This window comes from Convolutriloba macropyga, chromosome 14, assembly GCF_964194025.1.
Source record: "Convolutriloba macropyga chromosome 14, txConMacr16.3, whole genome shotgun sequence".
Lineage (NCBI taxonomy): Eukaryota > Metazoa > Xenacoelomorpha > Acoela > Convolutidae > Convolutriloba > Convolutriloba macropyga.
This window is the reverse complement of record NC_134481.1, coordinates 46920037-46934407: the sequence shown is the minus strand read 5'-3', so window position 1 is coordinate 46934407 and position 14371 is coordinate 46920037. Positions and strand designations below refer to the sequence as shown.

The following is a 14371-nucleotide window of genomic DNA, read 5'->3' as shown; positions in this document are numbered from 1 at the left end:
ACGAATGTAACTAACCTTCAATTTTTGTAGGACAATTTTATTTTCAAAAGTTCCACTAAGAAACACTAAAATATGGTAAGTTCTAAAAAACGCTCAAAAAACATCAATGATTTCGATTAAAGCGTCACAAAAAACACTACCCGAAATTTTTCTCAAAACTTTAAAATACGCTAACAGTAATATCGAGCACGTATTGCAAGTTTTTCAAGCTGTCGGTTAATCTTGCTCACCTTCTAATTATTGGAAGCATCCCCAATTTTGGGAAGAAAAGAAATAATCCAATCCTAATTGGCCTTAACCAGCGGAGACATAACTCAAATTAAATTAGACATTTGCTTAATCATCAATGTCACACAACCTAATGAACGGCATAACATACGACAGCCTTATCCGATAGAGTATGGACTAATATAACTTCTAAAAATAATATGCTGACAAAATTTCAGTCCAAATTGTAAATCACAAAATGATAAAATGAAGCGTACCCTACTCAACATTTTAAAAAGAAGAGGAACAGATATGGTACGATAGAAATCTTAAACCGCTTACTAACAGAAAAGTCAATAAAAATTAGTCCCCGTTTCGTGGAAGCAGTAGATCTCAATATTTATAATTTCAAATTTTGTGAAATAATTTGCGTAACGAAGCATTTCCCGACAAATTTCCAGTTAATTTTTAGGAAAAACGAATAGCAAACTATAATGAATTGACCTCATAAGAACACTCATGCTTTCTTGTGTAGAATTAGACGATATTTTTATCGTGAGATTTAGACAAAACAGAGCTATCCGAAATAGATTAAAAACGTAGAAGTTATGGACAAAAAAGTAGGAAAATCTCAAAATGAGATAAACGAGAAAGAAAGGTCTCAGATCTGACCATTAGACCGAAAACAAAAATCTCACCCAAAAAATCGGATTCAAAATTCTAGTAAGTCTATTCTCTGATTGAATAACAAATACGGAAAAGAAACTCAGTGGACTCAAAATATTACTATTTTTAACAGCTAGAAAACACTAACAGAGAACCAAAAGATCTGAGAAAAAAGCGAAAGTAACTTCTGCAAAGCAGTTTTCGCGCTGCAGAGATCAATGTCAGAGAGGTGGAAACCAAAACCAAAAATGTAAAAGCCCTACGACATAAGGCAACTTATATTGATCAGTAAAGACACAGAGCAAAACAAAAGCATTTTTTTCGAAAAGCATCACAATTACATTAGAATCAATTTCAGTTTCACAGTGGTCAATTCGCATATCTATTCATTTCAGTTATAGTTGCAAACAGGCGACTAAAGTTAATCATGGAGCACTATTATTACCTATTGTCTTTCGCGCAACAAATGTTACGGAGATATCAACTTTGTCTAAGTATCTCATTGGTTTCGCTATCCATATTTCCATATTTTCAATTTTGAGCCTCAAGTCATTTTTGGTTGCTCTATTTCAAACTCTGGAGTCAGTATTTTGGTTTTTTAAAACCGTAAGACGTCATTTGATTTAACGAAGCTTACCCAAAAGTTTTTTCTCCTGAGCGCAATTTTGGTCTCTATGTCCTTCAGAGGGACCATTGAACACAATTTCTTTGCTGGCCTCTCTTTGATGTTATAACCATTCGGCGTGCTTCACCGCACTCAGTTTCTCTCTCTCTCTCTCTCTCTCTATAAATATATATATATATATATATATATATATATATATATATTTATATAAATATATATATATATAAATATATATATATATATATATATATATATATATATGTATATATATATACATATATATATATATATATATATATATATATATATATATATATATAGGTAGGCTCCTTTTACAGCCTTAAAGTATAAAGAGCTGGGGCTACTTATTTCTGCTTTTCGAGTCATCTGCTCGATTCTAAGTGCTAATGTTTTAATTTGTTCACCGGAGGCACGTGTTATGCTCTCTAATAATGATTTCGCTTGTGTTAGCGATTGTTGATTATCAAATGTTTTTTTGGAATTCGCGGCAAAATGCTTGCCAATTCTTTTTATGTCGAGTGGTAGATGTGAGTACCATTGTTGTGCTGGTGCGATTAGGGCTGTTTGTATCATGGTAATTCGTTTCAGGATCCACGCTTCATGATATGGTGAATCAGCCTGTTCTGGTCCTGCTGTCATGACCATGTTTGCTGTGATAGCATTTAGAAAATCTTCTGTTGTGTATGTAGGGTCAGTACCATCAAACGGTCTTAAGGACTGTTGCATGGGTACCGAGCCGCCTAAATAAGGGTATATCAATTGTGCATTTCTACGGACTACAGGTGATGGTGTTTGTGTTGACGCTGCCTGTAAATAATAAGGGGTTGGAGCATTTGTAATTTGTTGTGTACTTTGTGAGTTTAACTGTCTAACAATGTTAACTAATTGTTGTGGGGTTATTTGAATATTTTGGTTGGTAGCTGGTGTAGGTTGTGTTGAATTATTTAGAGTAATTGGTTCATTGTTAAAATGTACTGAATTTCGTCTGTGTAGACGTGGTAGGGGTGTATTCACATTTGGTAGTGTAGGTAAGTGTATTTAGTGGATCTGAATTTTATGTCAGTTCAGTCGAAATCACAGATGATTCCGATAAATATGTGTGTTATCAGTGGTACTGTTAGTAACATTATTATTGTTGTTATTGTGGTTATAGTTTTGATCATTTTTTTAAGGTCGATTAATGTCTTTACCGTGAGTGATGAAAAATGTGTTCCATCATCCAATAATGTTGAGTTAAAATCTGTTTCTGTGGTTTCATAGAGATGGGTATCTGGTTGAGAATGGATTATAGTATCCATATTTTCTATTGGTGAGGCTTCCAGAGAGGTGTTTGTATTCTCTGAAATGTTTTTACAAGTAAATGGTTGGGTTTCTGCATTATAATTTTTAATTTCTTTTTTATGGTGATTAATGGTTAGTTTCTGAATAGTTTCGAATGGTATTTCCGGTATATTTACGAAATTTTGTGGAAACCAGTGTGGATCGTAAATATATTGAAGCGTCTCAGATAGTTTAGGTAGTATTTGTGGAAATGTATCTGCTATTAGTTTTGTGGCTGCGAAAATTTGTCTTGCCAAACTTTTCCAAAATCTGTGTTTATATCAACATAAAAGTGTAAGAGAATCAAATATCTGTTCATCGTCTAGATCTGCCTCTTTAACAGAACTTAAGTATGTTCTGAGAAGGTGATTGAAGCCCTCAATTTCCTGTCCAGCAATTTTGTGTACGCTCTCTTCCGTGATTGTGATGCATTAGCATTAAGGGAGGATGCAAGGCGTTTGAGAAATTCAAAAGAAGATTTTCGAAATACACCTTCTGTATCCAAAGGTTGTATTTCTGACCATACTCCGTTAAGGAATTCAAATAGTGTATCAGATAGTGGAATAAATAAAGTGTAATATATTAAAGAGGTATATGTGTTTGTTAGAGGATCGTAAACGAAAAGAACTGAGCCCTCTGTGAGTTGAGCTCGATAAAATTTAACTAAATATGAAAGAAAAGCAGTCCGTGATGCTTTTGCTGGTAAAGAGAGGAGAGGCTGTTGCTCTACTGCAAAATAGTGGTATTTAAGTTGTTTTGTTGTGCTTAAAAGTATATTTAATTCATTTTGGTAAAGAGAGAAAAGGGTGTTTTGTGTAAGTTCCTTTTACGGTTAGAGTTTGTTAACTCACTGGTCGCACCAGTTAAGGCAGACCCAAGGTGGGGTCCTTTTACAACCTTAACGTATAAAGAGCTAGGGTTACTTATTTCTGCGCGCGAAGTAGGCTTACCTATATCTCTCAGACTAAAAGACTCAGTAAAACACTGAAGATAAACTTCTATTATTACGGTGGTAATAAAGTACAGCACCGGAGTCAAGAGTATACACATGGTGTATCTAACTAATAGACTGACTACAGTTCGTAGAGTTCTCTCTATATAAAAGAGAATAGTGTCTTCGCAGTCTCTGATTGTATGGAGGTGTGCATCCAGTATGTCTACTGCTAGAATATATAATGCCATCATGAAAAACTGTTGGGACACTAATTAAAAAGAGAGAGAAGCACCACAATCAAATTATTGCTTTTAAGCAATCACTCTTCATTGCATAATCCTGTTTCAAAAACTTCAAACTTCTGGATTGAAAAATAATTGATACATACCATAGGTTTTGAAATAAGTAGGGTGCACAACAGGGATTATGTCCCGAAATCGTTTTTTTAGTTAAAGATTAAAAATTTAAGAAAATCATATTTCACGTCATTTCAAAATAATAATAGAAGACCAAAAACTGTGATACAATTAAAGAAAAAAGCAGCCTCTAATTATAGACTTTAAAGATTTAATTTGTTATCAATTTTTCATCAATAATTTGCAAGGTGCCCCATAGGCGTTTATTTTGTTTTGTTTTTCAAGTCCTGATAAAAATGGACAGTTCTATTGAAAAAAGTTAATTGAAAGAGGCGTGTGAAAAATGACTCACCTTTAACCAATTCACCCCTTGAAAAAACTGACGAAATTTATTCAGAAGTTAATACTGTGCTGAATAATTTCAAGCTAGGGTTGTTCAGCAAGGATTGTGTGAAATAAAATCTTTTCAATAAATTCTTTCTCGCGATAATCCTGTTAGAATTTGCTCTTTTGAGCTGGAAAACAAGGAATACAAAGAGCATAACGAGCGGAAATTACGACCAAACAGGCTGTGAGATATAAATTAAAAACAGGCTTGTGTTATGCTGACCGAAACGGCTTTGTTATTTTATTCATCAATTGCTATTCACTTATTGACATCAAAAACAGGTAACAAAGAGAAACGGCGCTTGATTGAAAGGAGGTTGATGTACGTACGTCTATATCACCTCAAAATGGTACACACCTAGCTTTTTGAACAGGTTACAAAGACATGTTAAGGTTCTTTGAACTGATCTGTTGGTTTTATTTCATTATGTCGATCGGAAAAATTGTTAAATAAATTGCTTTTTCATAAATTGCTGAAGCTATAAATGCTATAAATTCAGTTTTGCAAAAGCAGAAGAATGAGCAAACTGGTCCTCCAAACTGGTCACGGGAAGACCAAGCTAAAAAATAAATATTTGAAGAAATTGTTTTCCGTTGAGTAAGACCAAAAAAGACCACACGTAACTGAGTTTTTTTACTACACTAGGACAAACTGAAACGATCGAATTTCAATTCGACACGTTAAATCAGTCATTTTTGAAGATTATTTTTTTTTTCATATGAATTGAAAGCAAAATTATGTCGACTTAGATTGATGATCCAGAATATCGCTCTTAGATAGAATCAGACTGAAACTTTGCAATTATCAAAAATCAGCAATGAACTTGTATCAGGTATAATAAGTTCAATTTGATCATGCTTCCATCAGTTCAATCAAAAAAATTATATTTCATAACCATGACGGTGTAATTTAGGTTTAGCTTAATATCTAAAATTCGCAGCATGAAGAAACTGTCAAAATGAATGGAAGTTTTTGCAAAAATACGCTGGTTTATTCTGTGACGTCCAGTCCCGTAATGTAAATATTCTAAATTTTTGACGAATTTTCTGATTTTCTGAGTTATAAAACTTATAAAAACGAAACACTGATTAAGCCACACGACTCTCAAATAACACTGAACAACAGTCTTCAAAACATTCACTCAATTGTTCAAAAAGCACAATGTTTGTTCATGCTAATAAGTATATCAAATGACGAGACAAAAACCATAGAAGGACAAGTCCTGAATTACAATTCAAGAAATATAAATTGAGGAAATAAAAAACCATTATTTAGAAGTGAGTAGCAATGGATTTTAAATTACAATGAAAAATTTCACGCCGCAAAAGCCCTCTCTGTTAGCTTCTCTGCACGTTTTGGTGTAAAAAAATCACCAATCCAATTTGTCTCAAAAGTAATCGAGATGTGTTAACAAATCTTGAAAAGAATATTGCCGGAGGAAATTCGAAAACAACTCCAAGTGTCGGAATGTATTGTTAAGATCAACTAAACTACAGCGCATGTATCGCAACATCCAAATAATTTGCACACTGATTTCGTTGTTCAAAAATAATTGAACAAACTTACAAAACACAAAACTTGAATATAATTTAGACACTGGGCAAATATGACTGAAATGCACCAATTTTGTCACTGAAATTCGACCCGTAGAGATGGGGAAGAATATGACTGGGACAAAGGGGACGGGGGTCACTAAAAGTTTTGACAAAAATGACAAATCGTGTCATTGTTGTTAACGTTTGCTCAACCACAGGCACCATGGAAAAATGCCATCGAGAACGCAAATCTCCAAATTAGAAGAAAAATTGAACTCAATTCACTAACTATCACAAATGTTCAAACAAGGCTCACAACCTTAAATCATGGCGGAGAATAAAATTGAAATTAGCAAGCTAACGTTTTGATATTAGCTTGAAAAATGGGGTCTTTCCCATTCTAGCCCCCCATGAAAATATAGCCCCCCCATTATGGTATATTTACCATGATGGGGGGGGGGGGCTATAGGTTATCTGACCACTAAGCTGGGGGGGGGGGGAACTATAATGGGAAAGACCCCAAAAATGATTTTAAAACGATTAATTCTTTTGAAATCTGTTATCACAAAATAAGATTAGGTGTGTGATATTTTGTCGCGACTGGCCGATTTAGTGTTTTTGCTTGTCAATAGTCTTTTAATTTTGGCTACTCGTCTATTGGTAATAAGAAGGAAAACAGGTCTACTCCTGAATTTCAAGCAAACTAGCGAGTTTTTTATGCCAAGTTTCGAAAGCAGAACAGCAGTTTTGTCACAAAAGGAAAATAGCTCAATTCTATTAAAATATAATGCTGTTGATTTAGTGTGAATAAATTTTGAATAGGAAAGAACGCCTTTAAGAAAGCATCCTAACAATATCTCTGAAACATCACTCTGATCAACTATAACAAGTCAATAGTATGTACTAAATTCAGTTAGGGAAAATTTTAAACATTTTTGTGCGAAAAGCTTTTTTCATACCTTTATTGTTTACGATATTCTTGAAAGCTCATGAGACATGATCGAATCTCAATTCGAACAGCTTTTTATGTATATTGTACTTCGCAGGTTTAAACTAGATCAGCATGCTCAAACAATATTATTTTAAGAAATATTTAAGGTTGATTTGCTCGACCACCAACCTGTTGCTCTATAGAGATGCACTAGAAAGGAAGATTAAAATAGCTCAAGTCGGAGTGTACTTCTGAAGGCAAGTATTTCTTAAAATATTTAGTAAGAAAAACTCAAATACCTTTAAAAAATCTCAGAACAAAAAAAAATCAAAATTTTTTCTATCTACCTCCATCTAAAACTGAAGTCATATAGAGGCGAACGTGTCAAGGATTTTCGGTAAAAAATTATAGACTTTGTTTTAATCACTTCACATCATTTTTATTTATAATTAATTCAATTTCCATAGAAAAAGTGCTTCTCGATTTTTGTAAACATCTCCGAAAATTGAAAACTATTACCCTTTTTGCAAAGCCTGCTTGAAGGCAATTTGACGATAGCAAGTTCCAAACGTAATTTAGCATCGTTCAAACTTGTAAAACGAAAAGGCTAAATACTTTTTTGTGACTTGAGTAACGGCCATTTTGGTCCTTGTGACGTAATTTTTTTAAAAAAAATCAGACAACTGCTATCACTCTTACCTGGGTTAGAAATCTGCTTCTATAACGCAGCACTCGATTGATGACGATAAAACTTTACGCCAGAGTGACGTCCAATCGAGTAATCAATCAATTTCTGCCAGATTCGGACACAGGTTAACACAGACAACGCATTTTTGACAAAATAAAGTTAACATCAGCTAAAATGAAAGGTCAATTTCACCATCGGTTACAAAAGTTCATACCAATTTTGTATAATTAGCGCCGATTCAATCGATAATTCGGAAGAACGGGGTTCGTTTTTCCTAAATTAATTGGGCTTTGTGATCAATAACTGGTCGATGGAATTTCAGGAAGTGTAATCAATTGTCCGCATGTTAAGCACGCTAACATAAAACCAACAAGTAGAAAAATGTGAATAAAACACTTTCCTTATCTTAGTAATGTAAACGTTTAGTTCAAAAAAATATTAGAAATACGATATAAAAAAATTACCAAATTCAGGATATAAGAATCGAAGTTGCGTAAATTCAAAGGGTGGAGAACTTGTTAAAATCTGGTTATATATCAAATTTGTAATAACTAATCTGGTTATAAGAAGCAGGAATTAGTAAGGGTGTTATAACCGAAAGAAGGGAAATAACGGGGAAAAGTCACAGTAAAACACTAAAGTTATGGAAATGAAGTAACTAGTTTAACACTTCGGGAATAATTTTAAGCGCGGGCTTATGATTGATTACTAACGATACCTCCACACTGGTTTGTTATTAAATCCAGCTAATAGTTAAAATAAACAGAACAACTATCGAAATAGCAGCGACAAGATTTTATTTATTATTGGCAAAAATCTTTTTGGGGTCGGTTTTGTTCCCCCATTTCTCCTTTGAAAATCTGTGAGGTTATTGAAGAGCTTAAAATACTACATATAAAAGAATAGAGGCTAGATTAAGGCGAAATAATGAAGGGAACGAAGCGAAATACAAGGAGATTCAATAATGGAATATGTAAGAGATGAGTATAGGAAAAAGGGGGGGGGGGAGGAGATAAAGGATTAGGGTTGTGTGAAATTCAGACGCGGGCTAGTAAGGTATGAGCAAGGGGGTATATAAAATTATCTTTTTCAAATAATTTGCATTTTTGCGTCGGTGTGGGTTTTCGGGTCTGCAAATGAAAATTGAACAAGTGTTTTCAGCAGCTATTCAAATGATATCATCATAAATAACAATTTATACTTTTATTCTTACAACCATAAAAATTATACTTTTATAGGCATATTTTGCAGTTTTTGACAGTTTTTCTTTGAAGTTGAAAAATTTGAACTGAATGAAAATCAATTTCAAGGCCGGAAATTATTTACTAAGAAATCAATGATAAAAGTAAACAAAATTGTTTTTTTTTTCTCACAATGAAATAAAATATTATTGTTACACAATACACAATTGTTCGCTGAAATCTGAAAAAATGTTAATTTGGGCACAATTTGAACTTCAAGAAAATTGCAGAAATTATTATAAGCCAACTTCTTGTCAACCGAAAAACTATAAATCGATAAGTTAAAGGATTTCAAAATGACGCAAGCAGAAGATGAACTTGAGCAGGACAAATTTTAAAAAATGAACTTATGTTGTGGTAGAAAAAGTTAAACAAATTTATCACTCCACAAATTAGCAAAAGCGGAGAGCCTCAAAACAAAAACAACAACAATAATAACGAGAGAGACGTAACAATAACAACAAAAACAGTCGCGAGTTCAACGTTATATTCAACTAGCTGTTCGATTTGAGCCCAAGTTGGGTAAATAAGTCAAAGTGACAAGTTAACGAATGTAAGGAAAAGCAGAAGGAAAGGGAAAGAAAACTGGGAATTATCGAGTCAAACACGGACCAGAAAGATTAACTAACAACAATATCTTCTCTTGCTTCTGCTGAAGAGAATTACAGAAAGCGGGAAAAAGCGGGAATAAATTGGGGAAAAAAGGGAGGGCGGGTGATTATAACAAGTATTATAACGCGGGTAGAAAAGGTGAAAACATATCCGGCAAATAGACAAAGAATATCCGGATTGAAAACTATATAACACACTCCAAAACTGAGAAAAAGAGAGAGAGAGAGAGAGAGATATACAGGAGTATAAGGGGTATATATTAGCCCAAACGGGAAGAGAGGTAAGGGGGAAGGGGAGGGGGTTGGGAAAAGCGAAAACTGAGACCAGAAGCTAGTCAGGAAAAGGAATGACACTTTGAAGCTGCCCAATACTTCAAAACAAGTTTCCTATTCTCTCTCTCCGTTATGAACGTATCTCTTAAACGATTTGACGCTGAACCTAAGCCTGTAAATGCTCTGATCAGCACTGATCAGCACTGAATCATAGAAAGTCCAGACTGAAATTGAAAGAAATCATTTTAAATTCAGTTCTGATCATTCATTTTCTTCTGTGAAAGTCAAAATTGAAGCTAAAAAATAGACATATGAATACAGTACGTATGACTGCTGGTTTGAGCCGCATGATTGTTTTTCTCTGATCAGACATTTTCTTTCTGTTTTGGATACTGTTCAGCGAAGTGCAGCCTATATTTGACCAGTTCAGACTAAATTAACTTGGTAATAACTTTGTCTATAACACTATTGATATTCTATAAATGACAACAACGCGCAATACGAAAATTTGTCAGCAAAAACGACAAAACTGTTTTAAAAAATTAATTTCAGGAAAAAATTTCTAAATTCTTATAACATTTTTTTTGGAGTTCAGTATAGATGGACAAAATTGATGTCGTCTCCAATAAGAAAGTAATATTTTTTTAACCGAACCGAAATTCAAGGAATTTTTATTTAAAAAAACAAATCACTCTATTTCTAAAACTCATACATTGCTCATGGATAATTTTTCTATTAAATATATCGTCTCTGATAAATCAATAGATAAATCAATCTGATAGACCTTTGCAGTACAGTCGGCCAAATGAAACACTTTGAGCATTTTGAATGGGACATTTGGTGGTAAATGAAGCGGCTGTAAGAAGAATGAAAAGAAAGCTGTGAGAGTGTGAACAAAGATTCCCTCAATGAAGACTTCCCGTCAAGTACGGGCAAACAGCGTAAATACCCAAAATCGTGCATAAATATTGCACATTGCAGGGGTGGGGGGGGGGGGGGGGGTTATTTGGGGTTGATTAGGGAAACGGGCACTTATTAGCTGGTTCATAATCGGAATTTGCTAATTAAAGCAGCCTTCTGACAGCCTTTTTTTTTAAAAAAAAAGATTGGGAGAGGCCTTTTTTGGATCGTGGTGTTCTATACTGCTTAGTTAACTATTAATTAAAAGTAATAATTAAAAATATTAATCATTTTTTGCAGTTTTCTATCACTTTACTTTGAGACAAAAATGTGCGGTTTCCAAAATTTTGTATATCTCAAATGTGTATATTTTGATTGAAACAGTTGAAACAATATATTTTACTCGAATCAAAATATCATATTTGAAATATATGAAATAATGTTAAAAAAGACGGCTCAAAATCTAGGAATTGAAGCTTTTTTTCTAAAATTTTTTTCTTTTCTGAACTTTCTGTCTAAAAGAGTTCATAATTTTTTACATTCAACTTAATGAGAAAGCATAAAATAACTTGTAAAATAAAGAAGTTTTAATGCAACAACTTTGAAATACTTTTTTTTGTTGTTAAAAAGACAAACAAAGCGTTTCACTCAAACCAATCCTTCTCAAAACTAAATCGGCTAAGAGAAACATTTCGGTCAATTAGAACTAATTATGCGTGAAAAGAAACAGAGTAGCAGGTACAGGGAAAACAGGAAGGAAGAAAGCGGGAACAAATTGGCGGGAAAAGTTGAAGGAACGCGCGACACGTCAAATTATGTTAACACAACTTTGATTCTAACTGTACAATTTAAACTTAAAATGGTCAACTAGGAAAACAATTCCGAATTACAAGGAGTAATAGACGAAATCAATCTCATTAGTTGAATCATGATCGAACAGGTTTTGTTAACCGATGAGTCATTCAACCTAACTTACCAAGTTCAACAAAATCAAACATAACTTGATGGATTTTGTTGACAGTGGGCTTTTTGGGTCAAAATTAGCGTTGATTTTTTGAATTTTTATTCTAATTACCTCTATAACCCAAAGTTGGATGTTTCGGCTATAGAACGGGGGGGGGGGGGGGGGGGGGGTGCCATTTTGGGAAAAGTTAAAACCTTTGAAGCCACTTTTAAAACAGAACACCGAAAAAGATTATAATCGTATTGAATTTTGAGTAATTAAATAGTCGATGATATTGTGTTGAAACTATACACTTTTTCAAAACTCCTTTTCCTCGATTATTTTTTTCTGATAGTGTATTTTTGCAACCTGAAAGAATTGGTAACAAAACTTTTAACAGTAAATTTTACCAAGAAAATTTTTAGTACAGCTGAAACTGCGTTCGTATTTCAAGGTTAATATTTGCTGGATTTAACTTCAAAAATATCCGTTTAGAATCAATCTTTTATTCGGTCAACGGAAACCCAAAATGCTCAAATCTTGATTATACAAATTACAAGAGTACGTTCACAATTTACTAAGTAAACAGTTTACCCAATATCTGTGACAACCCGGGTACAAGTCCCAGCGAACTTTGATCAAATCAACCCAACTACCCCAACTGGGGGGCTTGAGAACCCTCCAAATTTCACTCCTGTCGCCTCCGTGTTGAAATAACAAACCACAAAAAGCACACACACTTTTTTCTCCGGGCAAAACTTGGGGCGGTTTGCCCAGTTTACGTAGTTTACGTTTCATTTTTTCTCTCTGCCTCGTGCCGCACGTGAACAGAAAGTTTGACCGATTTCAGCTTGCCTTGAGAAAAAGTACTGTTTGGTTGAGAGCCCCGTTGATTGAAATTGGCGTTGGTTTGTGTAAACGAAGCCCTCTGGAAAGAAATAACTAAACAAAAGCCACCCAAAAACAACTTTCATAAGAGCTGAAGCTATCCACGCCATAATGCGTTCACACGGTTTCGGTTCGTCGCAAATTTTGAACTGTGAAGAATCAAGGATGCTCGTTCATGTGCGTTCGCACATGATGTTCCGACCCGAGCTCATCTACATTTTTGACTTAAATGTCAAACAAATGAAGAGATAATCAAAAATAGACGTTTGATTTTTAAAAAATCGTTACAAAATCGAACTACTAAAGGATTTGCATAATACCATGTCTCAATACAGCGGTCACAAGATCTGCCATTAGAAAGACTACGAGAAATAAACAACAAAATAAACAAAAACAAAAATTTTTCAGCGAATATGATGAAAGAAGAAAAAAAGAAACACCAAATGTTGACTACTCACAAAACTTTTATGAAAACGCATATTGTCCAACAAACAAAATATCAGTTACGACATGATATCAATGGAAAAATATTTTTTTAATTAAAAAAAAATTTGGATGGAACCTCTCAAGGATGAGAATAAATTACAAGTTGACGAAAAGAACAAAAACTGAAAAGTAAAAAAATCTTTTAGAACAAACAACATCGTAAACTTTAATAAAATTCGCTAAAAATGAGTGCATTGGCAACATCATTCATTGAATTCTCAATTAGAAGCCTATGCGACCAGTCAGCATTTTATGCCTACATGAAAAATTTAAAAAAAGGCAAAAAGAGCAAAATCAAAAAAAATTGAGCGAGGAAAAGTGTCGAAGCCAAGAAAAGAAAAAAAATTAGTTAAAAAAATTGTAATCTCAAATAAATACTTAACAGCGATGGGGTTCTTCTAATTTTTAACAATATGACTTCAAAAATTCAACAAGTATGAACAAATAAAATAAAACCATAAAATTTTTGAGAAAACCCGTTATATCAACGACGTTAAACTCAATGGCTTTGACCAGAAGACAAAAAATACGCTAAATTACATGAGAAAACAAGGATGTTTGTCAATCATAAGTCAATAACAGGAAATCACAATAAGTCTTATGAAAACGACAACAAATATATGCAAAAACCGAAAATTCAGTAGAAAAATCCGAGAAGAAAGTGTCGAAGCCATTTAAACCAATCGCGTTTCTCCGAACTCTTTATCTAAGATTCTTCAGACGTCTTTTATAAACCAATGTGAACTATCAATATTATGAAAATGAGATAAGATTTCAAAAGGAACCAAAATTACAAAAAAGTCTGAAGTTTTTTTGAAATTATCAGGACTCGTGGCATCGAAGTCATAAAACAAATATTTATCAGATAAAACCACCTCACAAAATATTTTCCAATGCAGTAAAAAGGATGGTGGTCTTGCCATTACTGAGACTAACTTATAGTTCATGAAAAATATTTTAATATTGGTTAATGTCCAAAAATGTTTTAATAGCCTCTAATTCAATAGCTCTCGACGGAAATCAATAAAAACGCAAAGTTATGCCTCAATAAGGAGATAAAGATATTTATCTTCCTAAGATCATCAATAAGACTTCAAAAAAAATCTTATGATTATGAAAACAACAACAAAAGCAGGCAAATACCAAAAAATTCAGTGGAAAAGTGCAAGAAAGTGTCGAAGCAATTTAAACCATAATTTTTTCTCTGCAGACTTTATCCACGCTCCATTGAATGTCTTTTTTAAGTCACTAAGAACTATCAATATTAAGGTGATGAAATTTCAAAGGGATCCAAAATTACAATAATATACAAAAATTTACAAAACAATTATGAAAACTCGAAGTCATAATATCAGTAG

The 14371-nt window shown here is 33.4% G+C and overlaps 1 long non-coding RNA gene across 1 annotated transcript in view; it reads right to left on the bottom strand.

The window, feature by feature from the left end:
• LOC142353191 (uncharacterized) overlaps positions 1 to 9945 on the bottom strand; it is a 39794-nt gene extending 29849 nt beyond the window's left edge. The window contains exon 1 of the long non-coding RNA XR_012761034.1: positions 7683 to 9945. This is a non-coding gene — a long non-coding RNA (uncharacterized LOC142353191). The remainder of the gene's footprint in view (positions 1 to 7682) is intronic.
• Between the last annotated feature and the right edge of the window lie 4426 nt (positions 9946 to 14371).